This window comes from Dysidea avara, chromosome 1 (assembly GCF_963678975.1).
Source record: "Dysidea avara chromosome 1, odDysAvar1.4, whole genome shotgun sequence".
NCBI classification, from domain to species: domain Eukaryota; kingdom Metazoa; phylum Porifera; class Demospongiae; order Dictyoceratida; family Dysideidae; genus Dysidea; species Dysidea avara.
The window spans coordinates 22,523,574-22,546,024 of NC_089272.1; the positions used below are offsets into that span (position 1 = coordinate 22,523,574).

Here is a 22,451-nt window from a genome sequence, read left to right on the forward strand (position 1 = left end):
TTATTCATATATTTTTCATGTTTCTTTAACTGGCTTCTGTGTGGTGTCACCGAGACCCTATTTGGTAAGCATTGCTAAGCATTTGACTATCAACACACAGATCTGAAATCAGGGAATGAACCCATGCTAGTTAATGGACCGGAGTGACTAAAGGAAGTTGCTCAGGAAATCTAACCCTGTTACAGTATTTTATATATTTGTATAGACCAGACTTAGCAAAACTATTATATAAGCAAGGGAACAACATTGAGATTGGGCCATCTATATATATTATGCTACTGTAACTTTGGCATATTAGAGAGCTATATGGTAATACTCCATATAGCCATATACTTTGAATATGAACTAACTAATATGTCCATTGGTGGATCAAGCATAAATATATTGTGGTCCAGTGCCGTTACAACTTAGGAAGCCTAGCTATAGAGCTAATATGTCTATTGGTGGATCAAGCATAAATATATTGTGGTCCAGTGCTGTTACAACTTAGGAGGCCTAGCTATAGAGAGACAAATTTGAAACCTTTCAAAGGGTTATCCTAACTCAAAAACCGGATATTTTTTCATAGCCTAATTTAGTTCTTTAGTGTGAGGCATCTATTTGCATAGTTTACTTTGCATTTGCAATTGTAACAAAACACTTTACCTTGAAAAGCAAAACAGAATTTAGATACTATTGTACTCAGGGGCGGATCCAAGGGGAGGGGCACAAACAAGTTCAAATCCACATCATTAAAAAGAAGAATCTAGTCTGAGTAGCTAGCATAGTACAGTTTGTCATCATCGATGCAAACAATTAGATCAGTAGTGTTTCATTAGACGTAATATTACCAAATAGACAGAAGGTTAGCTATATGAAGATGGCTTAAACACCTGTCAAACAATAATTATTTTACAGGTGCTTATTATGCACAATGATGTTGGGTAACAGTTTGACTTTAGCTTTAGTTTCAGGGTAAAGGGAGGAGATATGGGGGGGATTTGCCCCAAATGCCTCATGCTGGATCTACCATTGGTACTTGTTAGAACTTGAATCCTACTGTTGCATAAAAATTAACCCGTGCTAGAATGTTGAATGCTAGGCTTTTGTCCAGTCTGAGATTGAGAAATTGCTCTAAATGGCCAGCAGCTACAATAATCACCTATAGTTATGTATGATTAGTTTGCTACAACTGGCCAATCAACAGACACCATTACATGGTAAATTATTTGCCAGACCAAACTGTAAGCTTGTAACCAATCCTCATGGCTATGAAGTATTTTGCCGTTCAAAATTCTGTGGTATTCTATGGTGTACACAAAATTGCTATTGCTGGTAAAGACGGAGCTGTGCAAGTATACTAATTTCATTTGTTAGTTTACCAGATGTCTGGATATATTGGAAATTCCTCTATGACTCTGTCTTCCATATTAAATTAATTTTAAAAATGAGCTAGAGATATCATACCAAAACAAGAGAGATAAACCTAGCTGAGTGGGACAATTCCTACATTGTTCATTGCACAATGCTAATAAATTTAATAGTTGTAAAATAATCACTTAATGGATTTGCATTAGTACATTAATATCCTTTGCGCCATTTATCACAATGATACTCTAATAGAGCACTTGGTAACTTTTTGTTTATTAGTACCACAAAGCTAATAAATCCATAGCCAGCATAAGTTAGCTATAGTGACTAGCTACAGTAACTTATCAAGACCAAAAGCAACTCCTTACAAACAATCCAAATAAATAGGTTTGTGAAGCAGTGCCTACACACTCAGAATAAGAAGTTATATATTGGGGTACCTTGCAGGTCCCTGGTGACATAGTTAACTATTAGTGTAGTGTGACTTCTCTATTATAATGTTTAACTTGCTTTAGCAGTAAGATTCTGAAATGTTGAAGAAGCATATTGGTGTAAAATCCAACAGGTATTATCCATTCAATAACAGCTTGGCTGTATACAAAAGGTGCAACCATGAAAATAGAAATAATTTGAGACTCAAGCTGATATCTGGTACGGCCAAGAATGAATGTTACTATAAATTACAAAGTATTAACATTGATCCTTTATTACTGACTTGTGTTCTACATTCAAGTGCTAGTAATTTGAAATATAGCCACTGTAGAAAAAGATGTGGCCGAATTACTAGCCAATTAGAGATAATTATAAGAAATTAATAAGGAATGCATCATAACCATGATAGCTCAGACCTGAGTATAGAATCTCTGGCATCAGAGGGCACAGCACCCCAGAAACTGTGTTAACTTTCATAACATAAGTACAATTTGAAACATTTTCAACTACAACATGTAACAATGTGAGACTATTAGCATTTATAAGCAGTACAAAATAGTCTGGTACAATGAGAAGATTTACTTGTGTGATTCCTACTATAGAAAAACAAAATTTAATACATATTTTTCATTTTTAGACTACTTTACACCTTGGCTGCTCTGTTAGGGTATTCGGGCATTCTGTTAGAGCATACCATCTCAGTTTTCAGCAACAATAATTTTGGCAAGACATCATTCTGATGAGAAGTTAAGCCTCCCTTATAGCAGTCCGAGAAGGGGCTTTAGCCCTAAACTCCCCTCCTTTTCACCATCTATAGAATATTAATGGTATTGTTCTAATCTAGCACTGATCACACCACATGATGTCATTGAATAGTGCACCTATCAACATAAAAACTTGCTTTCATTTTGCTTTTCTTAATAGGTAGGGCTTTGTAAATGCGGTACACAGGTTCTCATATATAACAGTGCTATTCACACACCACTTTGAAAAAAATTGAATACACTTTTGCTGAGAAGCACCAGCCACAACTCTTTTGTACCATTAAAACAAATTCTTAGCATATTTGATTCAACATCACAAATGATATGAACTCATTAATGGCAGTTAGCAGTTTAGGGGGGTGGGGAAATTTTCAGAGGGGGTTTCAGCTGAAACCATTGCAATGTATTCACCACTGGTTACGCATTTTAAAACTTTGTTGCCAAAGTCACAGAAGATCTTTGAAATTTTATAGTCTAAACTTGCAATTTCTTGTGTCTATAATGCAAATTATATATATTGTGAATTCATAGTCTAATATTTATTGAAATTTCATTGAAATTACAATGAATGCAAAAAAAAACATAAACACAATGTAATTGCAAAATGTAATTCCACTGAAATGTCAGTCAATTAGGCTGTGAATTTTATTGGTGATTTCACCAATTTCAAAGCATTCTTGACCCAAGAAATTTTAATGGGTTCATTAAAGTCGATGATGCTACTGTTAGTACTGTGCCTTCATGTAAACTTCAGTAAATTTCATAAAAATCCATCAAAACAGCATGAAACTAGTTATCAGATTCCCATGCATTTTATAAAGCTCCATTTGAAATTTCCAGTGCCAGTTTTTCATGACATTAATTTTAAATACTTCTGGAGAGGTTGGATCCAGCCAAGGCCCCTGGTCCTGGCCACCTTCCTACTAAAGCAATTTAACTTTGAGCACAGCAAATCATTCCTGTGTTATGTAGATCAAACTTTAGAACATGCTACTCTCCCTGCCAGCTAACATTACCCCTGTAGTAAAGAATGGAAATCAAAGTACTCCTGCAAACTATCAACGAATCTCACTAACGTCAGTCCTTTGTAAAGTATTATCTTTCCACCATATAATTTCCCAATTCATGTCACTAAAATTAATATCTTAAACCCTCTACAAAATGGATTCAGGTCTAAATCCAACAATCTATATATGAACAGCCAGCAACAAACTGATTTATTACTTACAGATCTTTCAAAAGCAGAAAACTATACTGGACCTCTTCTTCAGTGGATCTCCTCCTGGTTAGTTGAACAAAATACCAAAGAGTGATTGTATCTAGTGCAATTGTCAGGGCTGGGGTATATACACAGGGTACGGTTCTACGCCTTTTCATGATCATGTTCCTTACATATGTATATCAATGACCTAAATGAAACATTACATCTTCAGTTTGATTATTTATTTATGACTGTTTTATTTATAAGACTGGATTAACAAAATTTAATCTAAATGGCAAATGAAATTAAAATAAACCTGAAAAACTGCCCACCCACTGAAAGAACAGCTTATTTATGACTCATATCATGGAATATGCCACTCGAGTCTGGGATCTGTATTATAACACTGATGTTTACAAGTTGGTAAAAGTGCAAAGAAAAGCTGCTCAATGAATTTTGTCAGAATACTCTAGAACACCAGTGTTACATCATTACTTTCCGTATACCTACAGCATCATCTAGCTAATTATTGATACACTTCCAATTTCCATCCATTCATATAAGTACATGCAGTTTTTACTAACAAATTGCAATAATCATTAATCAGTAAATTCACCCAAGTTTCTTGGTTCTATTACATTAATTAGTAAATTATTCCAGTCTTTAACAGGTTTTGGATAAAAAAACTATACTTATAAGTGTTAAGGGGTGCTTGTGACAGGATAAAGTGATTTAGATAACATAGTTACAGTTTTTGATATAGTGATTGTACCATTTTGTGGTTTCTACTCCCTGGCAAACCAGCTGAGCTGAATGCCCAGTACCTATTCTTAAGATTAGAGATTGCATATTTATAGTTAGCCTACTTTTGTTTAAATCAGCAAATTCAATGTTTTAAAATTTGAAATAGGGTAAAAGTTGAGACAAAAGGTGCTCTATTATGAGTGTCTCAATTGTTTTAATGAAATAAAAGGAGTGCTGCTGAAAGCGTATTGCTGATGTTAGTTGAGGTCGTACAATGATGAAAATGCTACATAAGGAATTAATATAAATCAGTATGATCACATGCAACGCATGGGATGAGTTTAACTATGAGTTAAACATGGACAGATTTAGGGACAGTGTTAGACTTCAAAAAGCCCTAGAACATGTATAGTAGTGTTGTTCCTGAGACCATTTTATTGGTATTCAGCAAAATATGTTTTTATTTATAAATCTTGTGCATGTGACTTATGCAGCAAAGCTGCAAAAGGATCACATATATAGGAATTGTGTTGTTGTGCTTTGACATGTGATATTATACTATCAATGAACAAAAGCGTGTGGTGTGGAGTGGGGGCTTTACAGACCTATTGGGTTATCATACCACTTAGCCAAAAACACTATTATCAATGTTGCTTTTGCGGTTTTTTGCATATATTTCATCATTGAGAGAAATCAAAGGGACAAGATCTGAAGGTCAGCTGGCAACTAATGCCTTGCCTTAATTACTACTTACTTACAACTATTACAATTACTTACTACAAAATATTAAAGTTACATGAGTGGGGAAGCTTACTACAATTTCTACAAGGACATAAAAAATGCAAAGTACTTTATTATCAGTGTCAAAAGTATTTAAAACATGATCCCATAAAATATTAATCAAGTTAACCTACCAGAGGAGGCTGCATGACTGTTATATCCTTAGTCCTTTGCCTACTATTGAGCCACTTCAGTCTGACAAGCATACTGCAGGTGCCACATGCATATATTCCATCACATGACTGTTATCCTGAGGGTGCAGGTACGACTTCCTACACCTATATCCAAGGTACTTTGTACACCTCTTCATCTGTAATAGTTTAAATATTTATGGTTTCAACTTTTGGTAACAATACTACAGCATATACTTTCTGTAAAATCTATGCCAACCTATTAAACAGGTTTGCATGGTGGAACAGTTATTAAAAATCTGTTACTGTTTCATTAAAGTATTTTAATGAAGGGTGACTGCTATATTAGAATATTTTGGTAGGAGAAAGGATCTAACAATGCTGAAAAGAAGCACTGTGCTTTAAAATCCAACACATAACAATGTTGATAAATCAAATAATGCCCATTGGTTGTTCCCATTCACGTTTTCCATTCCTGTCCCAATACCATTTCCCTAGAATTCTACTTACCCTGTAACGAAAACTGGGAAGGAGAAAGACCAACAGATTTAAAGGTTGCTGATATTCAGGTTGGGATTTACAGCACAATACTTCTTTGCAGCATTGTTAGATCCTTCTACTACAATGATCAAAACATTCTAATAGAGCAGTCAAGTTAGTAACTAACTAACCTACCAGGGACCTGCACTGGAAGCCTGTCAGCTGCCTGTGAATTTGAGACAATTTGCTGGCAGGTATGTAAATTAGCTAAGTTGTCATCTAGCTACTCCCTATAAACCACAAGGATATATTAAACTATTAAACTGTATAAGTGTTCTATAAACATGAAACTGTACGACATGCAATTTCTGAAATCCTATGATGGGAGTATGCAGCAGTATACTTGTCAGGCTGGAGCAGCTACCTGGCTCTTAGCTTCCTCATTGCCCCTTTGACAAGCATACAGCAGCTGCCACATGCCCCATCATGCATGTGAGCTTTTATCCTGAAACTATAGGTACACCATTCTTTATTGTTCTTTTAGAGTATTTTAGTGACTTCAAATGTTTCAGTCGTTTTTGCAGAAGAATCCAGCAATGCTGCAAGAAGCATTGTGCTGTAAAGGTCAACCTGTATATTGGCATGATGACCTTTATCAAACATTTTCTGTTGGTCATTCCCATTTCCGTTCCACTCCTATTCTTGTTTTCCTAAAGCCGGCACACCACACCGTGAGTATATTGACAGGAAGAAAGAAAACAGCTTTCTCACGTGTGCATAGCTCCATGGCCCCTTCTCCAAAACACACCATTTTTGTATTATAGCTGTCTGCCAGGTAGGGTACGCCACACAGCAAATTTGATTCGCAACATATGGGTGTTCAAAGTTTCATTTTAATTTCTTCTTATGCCGTATGGAGACTATGGGGCTTCGATTTTTCTTTTCGTACACTTTGCAAAAATTACTATAAAACGCAAACATTTAACTTGATTGCCTCTATCTTTGGCGCAAATGAAGACCGTGTAATGGTGGATTCACCTACCAAGCTTGCTGTGAATCTGAGGAATATCCAAGGAGTTATGAGCATTTATTCACATAAAAATATATCAAACTTCTGTCATGGCTACAGGGTATACTGAGTATAGGAATAACTTGAAAATTGGTGTGTAGATAGGCTGATCACCATAGCAGTGCCTTTTGAAATATAGCAATAGAGTTACAGCGACAAAGTTATAAAACAAAAACCAAACAAATGTAAAATCGCAGGATCAAGATACTCTAAATAGAGCAGTCACCACGAGGTGTACAAAAAATGTCAAAAAAAACTTACCAGAGTTCAAACCAGGGACCCCCATACCTAACACCTGCATTCTTCACCACTGAACCACTGCTACCTTAGCTGATCACCTCACTTAATTTCTGTGTTATAAATTAAATTTCTAGTTGAAATCTCAAACGTTTGCAATTTCATAGATCTACCAATAGAAGTGCTAGCTATATTGTTCTAGAATATTCTATGTATGTTCTATTAGAAGTCCTTAGAAATGTGCACTCTATTAGAGTATTACAATAATATTATCAAATATTGAATTAAATCATGCAATGAAATACATTTATAAGTCTGTCTTCAATAATATCAATTGTATCTGCATAGAAAATAAGAAATGTAAAACCAACTCAAAGTCAGCCATAGGCTGGTTTTGGGGCCTTATAAAGTACAAAAAGAAGTGAAATCCATTTGTGTGGATTCTGCTTACCTGAAGAATCCTAGCAATGCATGTCTTAAGTTAGCTACTTGCCTGTGCTCAGAATCTGCGTTGGGAATCCACAAAATATGCAATTTGCTTGTCAAAGTTTGTGGGCTAGCTAGGTGTCTTGTACTTGTGTACAGGTCTCTTGCCAGAATAAAAAAATTGCGCTTTCTCTGAATGCCATTGTCTAAATGTACTTACAAGAACATGTGGTTTGGAGCGCATATGCTGCTAATATACAACTCATAAATTCTTTGAAATATGACATCATCATTATAATATTATACACATAAACTGTAAGTATTAATAATAATAATTGATCAGTTAATCATTACTACCATGTACTTTTCAGAAATGCATTGTTCCATAAAATTATAAATTATTAGTGCACATTTTGCATTTAAATATCACCCATCTGTGGAACCTAATGATCTAATACAACAATAAGTACCTTTCCAATTAAATGTTTAAAAATTTTGATTGCATCAAATGATCAGTAACCTAGCAATTAATAAATCAGCACTTGCAAATATGTACCATTGTTCTGTGAGCAGATAAGCAAACTCTACCCAATCCTGCACCACCACAGATGCAGTATTCCTGTGTTGTACATCAATAATTATAATTTTAAGATACTGTACACATGTAGATCACTTGTGTATAGCCAGCCTTTGGTAATAGCTATAATATTATTATATACTTTGCTTGGTGTTTTCATTTTTGTGTTTAGTCAGTTTTCTCTATTTATTTCAAAATAAATAATTTCTTTGAAGTTTACAGACTAACAGTCAGAACCTAAAGGTACGGTGTCTCTAATACCCTATCAATAGTAACAAAGCGTGTAACTTTTTATTTAGATTGCCTTTTAGTAGACAATTCCTTGTTTCCCATCACCTTTAGAGCCACCAGGTAGTGGGGGCAGGCAGTTATTATATAATAACTAATGTCATTATTTGGTGAGCCTTCAAAATGACAAAACCATGTCCATCATTTAATAATTCCAAACAACAGACAAGCTACAATGGATGTTTCAAAGAATTACAAGCTTTTCATAAGTGCAATAGGCGACAAAATTTTAAAAGCATTTCCAGAAATTAGGTAACAGATTAACAGTTTTTAGGAAAATTGAATACCTTTCAGTAAAAAATGCTGTGGTAAAATAACTGAGAGTGACTGACTACTCTATCAATTATTATGGCCAATGCAGTAGGACAAAGTAATACTGATATGTGGGTGAATGGTGGGAGACAAGCTAAGGAATTACTAAATGTTGGCCTTAATACTGTATTTCTGAGTAATAATAATGAATGGACAATATGTGCAGTACAATGTTTACATAACAGGGTATATATAGCTATACATTGAAAAACTGTATATTTCTATATCCATGGCTGAACATTCTTTAAAGTAGCTTCTGTATGTACAGACACCAAAACTGGAAAGTTTTATTATTTTAAAGTAAACCCAACAATTTTTGTGAATAATACATTGCACACTGCAGATTAGTCTATTAAATTTTAATGGATATGAGGCAGGTAAATGGCATGTGTTATAGCTTTGGCTAAGAAGGAAATATAGTTATCAGCTGAGTGTGAAGTAAAACCAAGTGTGATAACTAAGATGCTTATTGCCATAAAAGCTCTCCGATATGCTGTACATTTCAATGAACAGCATAAGCTACAGCATCATCAGTGACTATATTGTGACAAAAAAAATACAGCACAGCTGCAAATATTGATTATTTTTATTATTACAGCTTCATGTCCAGTAGTATAAATTATACAGTGTATCTCCCTATAACATACCTAGAATTATCTTCTCTTCCCATGCAATGAGTTATTATCCACTGATGTCACAGTTATATCTCTGACTACATTCCTTTAGTGACATCACAACATATACGCAGCACATCTCTGAACTTAGTCATTTACGCACTTCTTCATTATGTGGAAATAAAAACCATTTTGAGAATGTAAAATAATGTTATGCTTAAACAGTTTATAGCTACAATCAGGAAATTATTACAGCAACAACAATATCATTATCCTATATACCAGAATTAGGAATTATAAGCTGAAAGTGCCCAAATATATATTTTTGCGAATGCATTTATTACACAAATATACAGTGGAACTACATCCGGCTATTCATTATGCAAAATGATAATGCTTTGAAACAATGAAAAACAGTTGAAAATCCAATGAATGCTTATTGCGATTATTTCAAGTACCAATAGCTATGTATGCTACTCTCTGATTTAATAGCTATTGTAAGTGTACTTGAAGAAGGACCTCTGGCCGGGAGGAATCAAATTAGCAATTAGAGAGAGAAAGTGGTGACCACTCTAATGATGTTAGCATTTCAGTTATACTATCTCGCATATTCCTTCTCCATGGTCGATTCAGGACAAATCTAGCTGCTCTATGTTGTGTCATATACTAGTCATTGTACATTACTGATAGCTTATGCGCTATAATATGCAGGAGTTATAGAGCCATTATGCAAATTTCTATCATGACCAAAACACTATATTTAATAGCCATGCGTGCGTGGACATCATGTAGCTAACATAAATCAAATTATATAAATGTAGGTTTGATGTTTGTTGTGATACGCATAGCTGTAATCACTATTAGCTAAACAAATCAGAGCTAGCTATACGTGTGTGTGCAAATGCATGTGTGTATGTGAGTGAGTGGGTGATGAGTGCATGCATGCGTGTGTGTGAGTGAGTGCATGCGTGTTGTGTGTGTGCATGCATGTGAAGCAGCTTAGCCAAGTGCCTAGAGCATTGGTCTGGTAGTTATGCCAATTCGGTGTTGTTGTTTCCTTGAACAAGAAACATTGCTCCAGTCTACTGAGCTGTATATTGGGGACCGCATGTGGTGGCTTGTTGTTAACTGGGGAAGCAGCCCATCCAGCAATGAGTACCTGCATGGTGTAAACTGGGAAAGCAAATGCCCAACTGTCCTTGTCTCATTTAGGGTCATTGTGGAACTTCAGGTTCTATGTGTGACCTGGACAGTCCTCCTGTAGCCCTGCCCCAGGTAGATCTGCCTTAAGTTCCTGAGTCGTGTGCAGTCATCCCAGTGATAGTTCGCTGGGTGGCAATAGCTGTATTGTTTTGCATGGCTGCCGTAGGCTTTGCTTTGTGCGTGTGTTGTGTAAGTAAGTGAGTCAGTGTGTGTGTGTGTGGTGTGTAGTGTGTGTGTAGTGTGTGTGTGTGTAGTGTGTGTGTAGCAGTGTTGGGAGTAACGCGTTACTTATGTAACGCGTTACGTAATATTATTACTTTTGTGGTAACAAAGTAATATAACGAAATACGCTATAAAAACAGGTAATATAACGCAAGCTACTTTACTTACAAATATAACGCGTTACCTAAGTAATATAGTTACTATAACGAGTCTAATATTACGTAATATTATTACTACAAGTAACGAAGTTACTAATCTCGTTAGTTATCCTCAGAGTAACGGCTAGCCACAACGAAGTAACGAGGCCTACTGAATGAAGCTTATTCACCAGCTTCTTACTTATAACCAAAATTTGCATATTGTCCAACAACGCAATCATGTCACGTGATAAGGTGGTAGTTTCACACGTGACAGCTTAAGGCTGTGGACACAAAGTAATATAATATGTAATATTATTACAGTTACTTTATTTTATGGGTAATATCAGGGCCGCCCACAGGGGGGGGGCAACTGGGGAATTTTGCCCCGGGCCCCAGCCTGAAAGGGGCCCCAGGAGGCCCCATGAAGGGCCTCCTGAATACCTGTTTAAAAGATCGATATACCCTAATAGAGCAGTCAGATCTAAATACTCTAATAGAGCAGTCACAGTATTCTTCAGAGGAGCAGTGTAACAAGCTTATAGATAAGGAGATATGGTTGGTGATGGGTAGTTATTGTCATTGCCAGCAGGTTGTGACCTTTTTTTTTTTTTTTTTTTTTTGGTCTTCACCTTACAACTTGGGTCAAGGGCCCCCACTTTAACTCTTTGCCCTGGGCCCCTTAATTTCTCTGGGCGGCCCTGGGTAATATGTAACTGTGACTAAATAGTTCAGTTGCAAGTAATATGTAATATGTAACTAGTTACTTTTACAAAGTAACTTGCCCAACACTGCCTATTACTGCACACATGGTAGTTATTATTTTGATGGTTTAATATAGTCATGCTGAAAATTTAAGGTCATGGACTAATAATAAGGATGTAATTTAAATTTTGTGGAATCAGTATTTCTCATTGAAAAAGCATGTATGTCAACTTGACAGAGAACACTAGCACTCAAAAATAATTACGGGCAATCTAGTAGAGCCATACTAAACATGGAAAAACAATGTGTTAAGCTTTGTATGTAAGATGGTATACAGGTAAATATCTGAACTGATATTTAATTTGGAAACTTAATCCCAGACACCTCTCAATGTAAAGCTTTTAATTTTCTACTGTACAGCTGCTGTCCTTAAAGATTTGTAGAGCTTAACTTTTGGTTATGTTACCTTTGTTACTCTGTTGCTACTGTAGGTGCTTCACACTATAAAAATTTCTGCTATGCTGCTGCTATTGACTAGCTGATTGACTGCTGACTAGCTATGTAGCTGGGTGCTATCTAACTGTCAACTAGCTGCTGACTAGCTTGTTGGCTGTTGACTAGCTGGTTGGCTATTGACCAGCAGCTGGTTGACAGCTGAATAGCTGGTTATAGCTGCTGATTAACTAGTTGGCTGTTGACTAGCCAGTTGGCCACTATCTAGCTAGTTGGCTATTGACTAGCTGCATGGTTGGCTGTTGACTAGCTGGTTGGCTATTGCCTCCAGAAGCTTTCATATGCTTCAGGACTAATGAAGAGTGGGACTAAGAGATAGGAATAAGTGACAGTCATGAGTAGTACAGCTAGCTAGCTATAAATGAGCCAAAAGAATGGTATATGCACTTCATTTGCAAAATATTCTTCAGCATGCAGGCTAAGTGTTTCCATGCATGGGAAAGTGCTGCAGGTGCTACTTATCAACTATGGAGGATTCTCAATAGTGTTATATGTGGTGATTGTTCTCTATTAGAGTATTTGACTGACTGCTGTATTAGAGTATCTCGATCTTGTTTTTTTTTTTGGTGCATGCTTCCCCCCCTTCTGATTTGCCACTGACTTGTGTAGGTGATCTTTGTGCAGTAAGGTTAGAGCAACATTAGTATTACAAGTACCAGGCAAATAAGTGATAGTGATAGGAGCATCAGACATATTCAGTCATTTACTGGGACAGTTGCCAGTGATGCCTGACTATACCAGTACTATGCTTGTGGGTGGCTGGCCTATATGGTTACTATTGTTGCATGAGTCAAAGTATGTGTCCCAGTGAGTCTGCAGCAGCATAAACAGATAAAGTACTAATAAGAATAAGAATAAGATCTCAAAGCTTCTAATGAAAACAGAATAGAGGATGGAAATATTCCAACAACTTTGTAGTCCAGGGTAAAATATTCAATATAGCCCAGAATAAGTATTATGAGTGTACAAATACTCTATAATACTGTCTATGTGGTGCCTTAGTAAAGGTACACATTACTGGAGGATTCTGGTACTATGATAATTGTGACAATACATCACCAGCAAAATTACATACTGATATTTATTTTTCTGCTTATCACCTTTTACAAACCTACGTAAGTATAAGGGAAAAGAATCCATCACTGATTATATTTCTGTGCATACACTATGAAATGCATACTTCACAAACCCATCAGGTTTTTGGGTATCTAGCCATTCAACATACTTAGCACACATCTACATAATTACATGAACACATCAAATGAGTACACAACTGATATTAAACATTTAGCCAACTTTTACTCTCGTTGCATATCCTCAGTATATAAAAGTAAAATGGACATAACATCGAATATGCACATGTACATAAATACAGAGTGTTTTAATTGTTTGTAAAAATCATTTGTACTAGTTACACATTTTTTTTTGTAAGGTGAATAAATCAGGATTCATTTCCATGTGTAATAAAAGGGGGCAGGACCCATTGAATGGGGTGTGACCCACTATGGCCCAATATCCAAATTTGCTTGTTATGCATTTCTTTACTTCTGTGCTAAATTTATATAGTGCTTTTATCACAAAATGCACAATTGTTATACTATGCTACCTCAGTGCTCACTATTACTATACTGTATGTAGTTAATACTTTACAACATTCTTCAATAGAGTTTATAGGGGCAGATTTTGGCCCCCTGCATTTAGTATTTAGCTTTCTTACCGATCTCTAGTGGAAGATAGTAAGATACACTTAGCTCTAAACATGGTTTCTGCATTATGTTTCGAGATTGTATATTTCTTAAAAGTAATGTGCATACTTGTTATTGTTTTTGTACTCCACAAGAAATGGAATTGTTCTAATGATTCCCTTGACAAGATAAAACCTAGATATGTAGTTCACATGATTCCCTCCACTGAAGCTGACACCTACTAACTGTATATCCCACCTTAGCCTTATGTCCCAGTAGTCTAAGATGTATAGGCTTGTATGTGGGGAAGTGATATGTATGTGGTTGCTCAAGACTGGCTCAGTGATCTAGAAAGTCCATCTGTTGGCATTCATTGTTAATGGAGTACATGTACATATGTACCTATGAATGTTATGCACCACAACTACCAGGTCAGGTAGAATTTGTCCACAGGGTAAGGGCATTTGCAACAAGAATAAGCATGTACTTAGCAATTCTCCTACGCATGTAAATTGTATGGGATTTGTTGTTTGTAACACAAAGTTGTCCCCGGGGGTTGGGAACTTACCATGTAACATTTATTAATCCCCACCATTCCTTATATGTATGTAGGGCATGACGTTGATAGATGCATTGCTCAAAATTATAACTTATCATGCGATACTATAAGAGTTAAAGTTTTCATCTCTTGACAAATCTGACTCCTGGGTTGTGAATGTTCATTGACATCTTCAAGAAGTTTGTATAGTGGGATAACGCCTGTCAATAACCAAAGTTGTCTTCCGGTACTGGGCAAGATATGCTCGCTGCTACAGTTACTGTATAAAACATAAAAAAACCAAACAGCCTAAACACTTTGAGGAAGAAATTTAGTTTTTTGAGGTTTTTTGGGCCCAAAAATGAAAATTTTATCCTTGAAATATTTAGATCTCTATTATGTTACATTTGGGATTATTACAAATCTGCAAAAGTTTTATTACAACATTGCACAACCTTGAAAATATCCTCCCTAGGCTATTCGGTAACAAGTGATTCAGAATTATTTGATTACAAAACAATGATGCCAATGGTGTTTTACGTTATGGTTATGCATCAAGTCAATCGATCACGCAACTATTTTAGTCATCAGTTTTATTCAATTAAAGTTACCAAATACTGATTGAATTACTTTTTTCTCACCGAAATGAGAAATCAGAAAATTATGTCTCTTTTTAAAGGTATACCTAGACTACGTGTACGATGCTAGATGATAAATTCACCTGAGACATTAAAGACTTTTAAAATATATATGCTGATCGATGTAAGCTTCATGCATGCATTAACATGTGGAAATGGGATTACTACCCCACTATAGGGGCCTGTGAGAAGGTCAAGTGTAACAAGTTTTGTAAATCCACGAAAATTTATTTTTAGCAACATAGCTCAACTTCGAAAAATTTGCCCCTCGATATATTTAGGTTATACAGTAGTTATAAAATGTCTAAAGGGTAATTACTGTAATCATGTGAGGCAGCATATCCAAGTGGCTAGAGTACTGGGCCAGGCCTGGTAATCAAAAGGTTCCAAGTTTGATGACTGGTTGTGCCCAGTTGCTGTTGTTATTTCCTTAAGCAAGATACTTTAGTTTAAAAAATTCTCCAGTCTACAATGTGGACCTGGTTACCTGGTATCAACTGGGGTTAACCAATTGTCTGTAACATCAATGGGTAGCTGGTGTTAACTGGGGACGCAAATTCCCAACTGTCCTTGTCTTGCTCACTTAGCGGTGTTGCCAGAGTTGATGTGGAACTTCAGGTTCTGCTGCCTCTCCATATGAGTCCTGCCCCAGGAGGATTTACCTGCACAAGACTTGAATGTTTGAGTGGTCCACAGACATCCTAGTGCAGAAGTATGGCGAACATAAAACATAAACACGACAAGAAAGTTTTGCCAAATTCACAAGACACACTACTGTACTATGAAAATTTAAGGATTTTTCTTAGTGAACGGACCCTTGTATATATTGCACTGGGGGTGATTGTGTAATGGGGAAGAAGGTTTATGGGGTTTTGTAGTGGGTCCCTTAGAACACTCATACTATGATTGTTTTACTAGCTAGTTTTCATATTCTTAATTGTCTTGCTGGAAAAATTAACTGCAGAAAAACCTAATAAATAAGGTAACCTCCATCCAAAAATGTGACCTCAATAATGAGGTGATTTTTGATGAGGTAATGAAGTAGTATGTTTTAGCACCAGTACAAGCTACTACACTGTAAATTCAAATGGGTACAAATGACCCAAATCTTGGGGTTGTTTCAAATGACCAATTTTTTGGTAGTAATGACCCAAGGATGTACTTGTTTATTTTAGATATAGTCATATTACCCAGATGTCCCATGGTCTCTTCAATCACTAGCTAAGTGTTTGAAGTAACCTTGTCATCATGTTCATTTTAACCATTAACTCGTCACAAAATATTTGTTTACAGTAATTAATGAGTCAGTCATCACTAGTAATAACATATTTAATCTGTCGATGAGACATATTCATGATAATTGTTACATACTGCATCCTAATACTTTAAACATACCTAATCTTATATAGTTTTCAAATTGTATATAAAACCTATGTTCTCCGTGTTTACTTTTGATTGTGGAATGTAACAGTATTAACCACAAAAGTTATAACGACCAGTGTGCCAATGTAAGTTTAACCATGTAGCTGGTTGTCTAAATCTTATCATAGTAGACTTGACAATACTACCAAAACATGTTAATTCAACATCCTAAGTGAACAGTTATATTGACCATCTCTAGTTATTTTGACTCAAATTCCTACTCTGCCTTTCGATGGCCATTTTAACCAAAATTTCTGTAGTTTAAATATGCCCATGGAGGTTGAATTGATCCATTTGAATTTTGGTGGTTGCTAAGTGTGGTTTCATTGTATATAGTGTTTTCCATGCACATGATTATACAAAGTAATCATACAGTACGATAGTTATCGTACAGTATGATAGTTACTGTATAGTAGGGACCACAAAGGAGTAGGCGTGGCCCACGAAATAACAATACTCAGAAACCAGCCTCAATTTTCCCTGACGACAATGAGGTAGTATTGGTTAGGTAAAACTAAGCCCAAACAAGCTTTCAGATCGACCCGAAACGCTTTCAACAAGTTGCTACAGAATTACAACCGTAACTCGATAACGGCTAAGGCTACAGGCTTGATTTTTTCACTGTTTGACGTCGTAAGGTGCCTTTTGGCATACCACAGTACATACAATGTATTCTTCGTGGACTTACCAGTGTCCTCCTTTGTGTCCCATTTATCTTTGCTGACAGTGAAAAGTGTCGATTTGGCGGTAGCACATGATGGCTTTCCTTCGTATTAACGGAAATTGTCCATATTTTTCATAGTGGCTGTTTTGATTGCAGAGGTGCTTTTCAAACAGTTCTTGATTCGTACTGCTGTGTAACGGGTTGAACATAGCCGACAACAAAGCGTAATGAATACTTTACTTTTCAGACAATAATTGGTAGCTGGGGTGCGCGGCACCGTTTCTTTCTTTCGGTATGCATGGATTGCAGAGGTGCTGTTTGAACAGTTCTTGATCCGAAATGCTGTGTAACGGGTTGAACATAGCTGACAATGAAGCGTAATGGATACTTCACTTTTCAGATGATAATTGATATAGCTGGGGCGCGCGGGACCATTTCAGATGCGCTTTGCGTGGGTTCACCAGTCATAATAATTATTTACAAAAAAAGTTAACAAACAAGTACATAGAAAAATTTGGAATTTTCAACTAGAGTAGGGACCATAACACATCGATAAAAAGTACTGAAACAAGCTGGAGTAGTGCACGATATTAAATCATAGTAAAAAAATAAGTAGTGTTATATCCCTACTGTGTTCAAGATAACATAATGGAAATGCACAGTAGGGATATAACACTTCTTATTGTTTTACTGTGATTTAATATCGTGCACTACTCCAGTTTGTTTCAGTACTTTTTATCGATGTGCTATGGTCCCTACTCTAGTTGAAAATTCCAAATTTTTCTGTGTACTTGTAAGACATCTACAAACAAACTTAAAAAATCTGTGGGTATAACAAAGTGCCAAGGATATATAATGAACACATATAGCCTAGACAAATATGCAGTCTCGTTGATTGCTTACTACAAAATTCATTTTAAGAAGTCAAAGCACAGCTATGAGTAGTACGTACATCAGCTGTTTGTCTTTTCCCAGATACTGTATCACTTAGTATGTCCCTTTAGTACTCTCTCTCTCTCACACATACGCACACGCACACACACGCACACACACCATGCATGTACCCGATCATCAGATTGAACAAGATCTGTGGATGACCACTGTCATTACAAATCTGTCATCACAGTTCCCTATACGGTTCCCTATATACATTCAATGTTTACAGATACAACATATCTGACGTACCTCATGGATTGCAGCTAGCTGTCATAACATTTGTTCTTCCCATTGCTCATTCTACCGAACCGATGGATCTATCAATATCATTAAAGACACAAGTAAAGCATTATCTTATAAATAACTGACCTACACAGGTGTGTAGTATATTGTATTTCCTCTAACTATTGCTGTGGCTACTATTTTTTCTTGTGATAATCAAATTTCTAATAATTACACTCAGATTAGTAAAGCTTGTGGCAGCTATTCAAAGGTAGATACAATTCAAGGTGCAGTGATATTTCAAGGAAATATGAAATCAATTTTGAAATTCAGGCAGAAAGCTGATATACAACTCCAAAGTTAAAGTGGTTATAAAGTAGTGTTGCACCGATATGAGATTTTGCCAATATTCTGATAACTGATATTGGATAATGTTTTCAAGTTGATAAATGTAGCTGATCCGATATAGCAGAGGATATCTATTTTGTAGCATTTTTACTAGAAATTTGATTGTGAAGGACCAATTTAGCTTGTTTATAGCAGCAGTATTGCTACAACAACAGCTGACAGTACACTGAAGCAGTAATAACAACATCGTGATGCAAGAAATGCAACTCAATGCAGTTGTAAACATCATTTGGTGTACATGATCATGTATTTATAAATACATACACATATCTGTATCTGATGCTTTTTTTATTGTGGTGCCGATCCGATACCGATATACAAAAAAAAAACAAGCTGATATATGGCTTTTCTGATAACCGATCCGATTATCGGTGCAACACTATTATAAAGTCAAGCAGTGCTTGTTAACTCAGAAATTTTATTAATTCCCTAACTAGTTTGACACTTTTCTCATCTGACCATGGTTGATTTGCAATAGATTACAAAAATTTACTACTATCTTGATAAGCAAATTCATTGTCTTATTTAGAAATAGTGCTGGGAAATATCACGATATTATCGTATATCAGGATATTTACCTCTGATATCGTCTTCAAATTGCAATATTGTCATATTGTATTTCAGTAGTTTTCTGTATTTAGTGTAATTCTACTAGCTATGTACATGTATTGACTTCTCATTCCCGATTATTTACTTTAATACTTTACAGTTTACATTGAATGAAGACAGTGGTGGATCAAGAAATTTTCAGAGGGGGTTTCAGGTTCAGGAAGTTTTCAATAAGTGATCCCAGACTGACTGTCCAGCTGGGGTGAATGTTACGTAACTTGATAGCTCAGTGGCCTATAGCTACATAGGTCAACTAGCTAGCAATGAATCAGTAAAAATCATTCCACAACATTGTTTCACAGGCCTTCACAGAAAGTTTTGAAGCAAAACAGCACTTGTACTCGTTAAAATGATCACTATTTTTAAAGGCACTTAACACGCTTAAACACTAATGGAATTTTCAGTGATTTCAAAGGCAAAAGTATGAAGTTTGTAGCCATTAGAAAAAGTCCCAATATAATGCACTATGTATATCTCTTGGTGATTTATCACCCACACGATCCATAAATAAATTTGGGGTGTGCGCACTATTTTCAGAGGGGAAACTATTGCAACCCCCCTGTATCCGCCACTGGAAGAGCATTAATAATCAAAGTGATGTGGAAGACCCACTACATCCTCAAACAGCTACCTACAATGAAATAAATTAATCACTACCATACCGTGAACATGAACCTGTCAGAAGGCCAGCATAGCAGGGATTTTATTGAATGCTGAAATTAGGTAGTGACAGATCACTGGTTGTTTGTAGGTTAATTAAAATTATAATTAGCATTCACAAAAATAAATACATACTTGTTGATCTAAGCAAATTAGTGGCGTGCAATGTGTAGTGTATTGGTGTGGCTATCCATTGATTGTGAACAGTGAACTTCAAGGTGTGTGCGTAGGCTGCTTTTCACAAGTGGATTTCTAGAGAGCTCTGGCACCTTGAAATTTCACTGGCCAGCTGGAATATGAGGTTAGAAACATGAACAACCCTTGGACAGTTGCCCAGACATTTTCTACATGTATTTCTTTCACTTTCAGTAGCATAGATGGTATTGAGAGCCCAATATTAAGGCTTATGACCTACTTGGCCGTCTATTCAAATACCAATTGCCACCCACCACCCATAGTGACATGCTTGTGCTACAGATACCGTCATAAAAACGATGCTAGTTATATAAATACATAGCTAGCTTGCTATGGACTAAAGTGAGTTAACACTATACAGTCACAGTGAAAATTTCAAACTCGTAGATTTTGGTCTTCACAAGCTGTACTGAAGTGAAATGTTTAAAGCCGCACATCTCACAATCTATTGATGTGCGTAGATCAACAGTTTTTTTTCTTCGAATTAGGTCACATATGCACTCACTAGTTATGGCGCTTGTTGCAGCTGATCTAACCTCAAGCTAACCTGGAGCTCTTGGGTTAGGCAGCAGTTACTGGAAGACAACTTTGGTTGTTGATAGGCGTTATTCCACTATACAAACTTCTTGAAGATGACAATGAACATTCAGGAGTCCAATTTGTCTAAATAAATTAAGAGACGAAAACATTTAACTTGTATAGCATCACATGAAAAGTTATAGTTATGAACAATGCATCTATCAACGTCATGCCATACATACATATATATGGAATGGTGGGGATTAATAAATGTTACATGGTAAGTTCCCAACCCCCGGGGACAACTTTGAGTTACAAATATATAACAAATCCCATACAATTTACATACGTAGGGGAATTGCTTATTCTTGTTGCAAATGCCCCTACCCTGTGGACAAATTCTACCTGACCTGGTAGTTGTGGTGCATAACATTCATAGGTACATACAGGGCCACCCAGAGAAATTAAGGGGCCCAGGGCAAAGAGTTAAAGTGGGTCCCCAAGGGTAAGGAGGTTTCCATTCTGAATCACAACTTCACCCAAGCTGTAAGTTGAAGACACACACAAAAATGGTCATTCCTGACAATAGTTACCCCTCACCAACCATATCTCCTTATTTATAAGCTTGCTACCCTGCTCCTCTGAAGAATACTGTGACTGCTTTATTAGAGTATTTAGATCTGACTGCTCTATTAGAGTATATTGATCTTTTAAACAGGTATTCGAGGAGCCCTTCATGGGGCCTCCTGGGTCCCCTTTCAGGCTGGGGCCCAGGGAAAAATGCCCCAGTTTCCCCCCCTGTGGGCGGCCCTGGGTACATATGTACATGTAGTCCATTAACAATGAACGCCAACAGATGGACTTTCTAGATCACTGAGCCAGTCTTGAGCAACCGCATACATATCACTTCCCCACTATACATCTTAGACTACTGGGACATAAGGCTAAGGTGGGGTATACAGCAGGCCAAAGAGTGAGGGGGCCAGGCCAGCTGTAAATTGAAGACCAGAGAAAAGAAAAGGTAACTACCTGCTGACAATAGCTGCTCTCCACCAATTATATCTCCTTATACTCATACATAGCTAAGTAGCTTGCTACACTGCTTCTCTGAATACCGTGACTGATCTATTAGAGTAATCCAGATCCTGACTGTTCTATTAGAGTATCTCGATCTTCTCTTGTAAACAGTGTCCCATAAAAGTGAGTGGGGGCATGGCCTCCTCCCCGCCCATGCTATACAGTTAGTAGGTGCTTCAGTGGAGGGAATTGTGTGAACTACATATCTAGGTTTGGTCCTGTCAAGGGAGCCATTAGAACAATTCCATTTCTTCTCGTGAAGTACAAAAACAAAAACAAAAAGATACTATAGCACAATAACAACACAGTGGTACGCAAGATACTGTAAGGTAGCATGTTAGTTGATCTATCATCTTTGGAGCCATGATACGTATGTATACACCCAAACAAACTATTACAGGAGAAATGACTTTATCTTCAACAAACTGTCTGTAGTCACGGAGAAGCGACTTTCTTGTTCCGTGAATGGCTGAATTTATATACCAAGATTTTAGAGGCGCGTAACTTAAGCACAAGTCACATGACCTCATTGGATTTGGTGAAAAACGATCGCTTCCCGCATAGATAATCAAGGGGGTGACACACAGGCACTCACTGCAGGTAGATCTGCGACCGCGCTAAGTCAAAGGTCAAGGCCACCAAAATCGTGCCAATTCAATAAAACTAGCTTCCAACCCACAATCGAAAAGTGCT

At 36.6% G+C, this 22,451-nt stretch overlaps 2 long non-coding RNA genes across 4 annotated transcripts; both read right to left on the reverse strand.

Annotated features, from left to right (window-relative positions):
• Positions 1-3,167: 3,167 nt before the first annotated feature.
• LOC136259443 (uncharacterized) lies at positions 3,168-9,569 on the reverse strand. Its single transcript, XR_010703254.1, has 3 exons — positions 9,439-9,569; positions 5,406-5,581; positions 3,168-3,955 (listed from the first exon to the last, which is right to left on the reverse strand). It is a non-coding gene; the product is annotated as an uncharacterized lncRNA (long non-coding RNA).
• A 3,851-nt stretch (positions 9,570-13,420) lies between these two features.
• On the reverse strand, positions 13,421-22,451 carry LOC136259430 (uncharacterized). Of its 3 annotated transcripts, none has more exons than XR_010703252.1 (5): positions 22,354-22,451; positions 20,710-20,825; positions 18,318-18,385; positions 15,534-15,747; positions 13,421-14,688 (listed from the first exon to the last, which is right to left on the reverse strand). It is a non-coding gene; the product is annotated as an uncharacterized lncRNA (long non-coding RNA). The 3 variants fall into 3 exon arrangements; XR_010703251.1 differs by having other exon boundaries at positions 13,421-15,475; XR_010703253.1 differs by having other exon boundaries at positions 13,421-15,475; positions 20,668-20,825.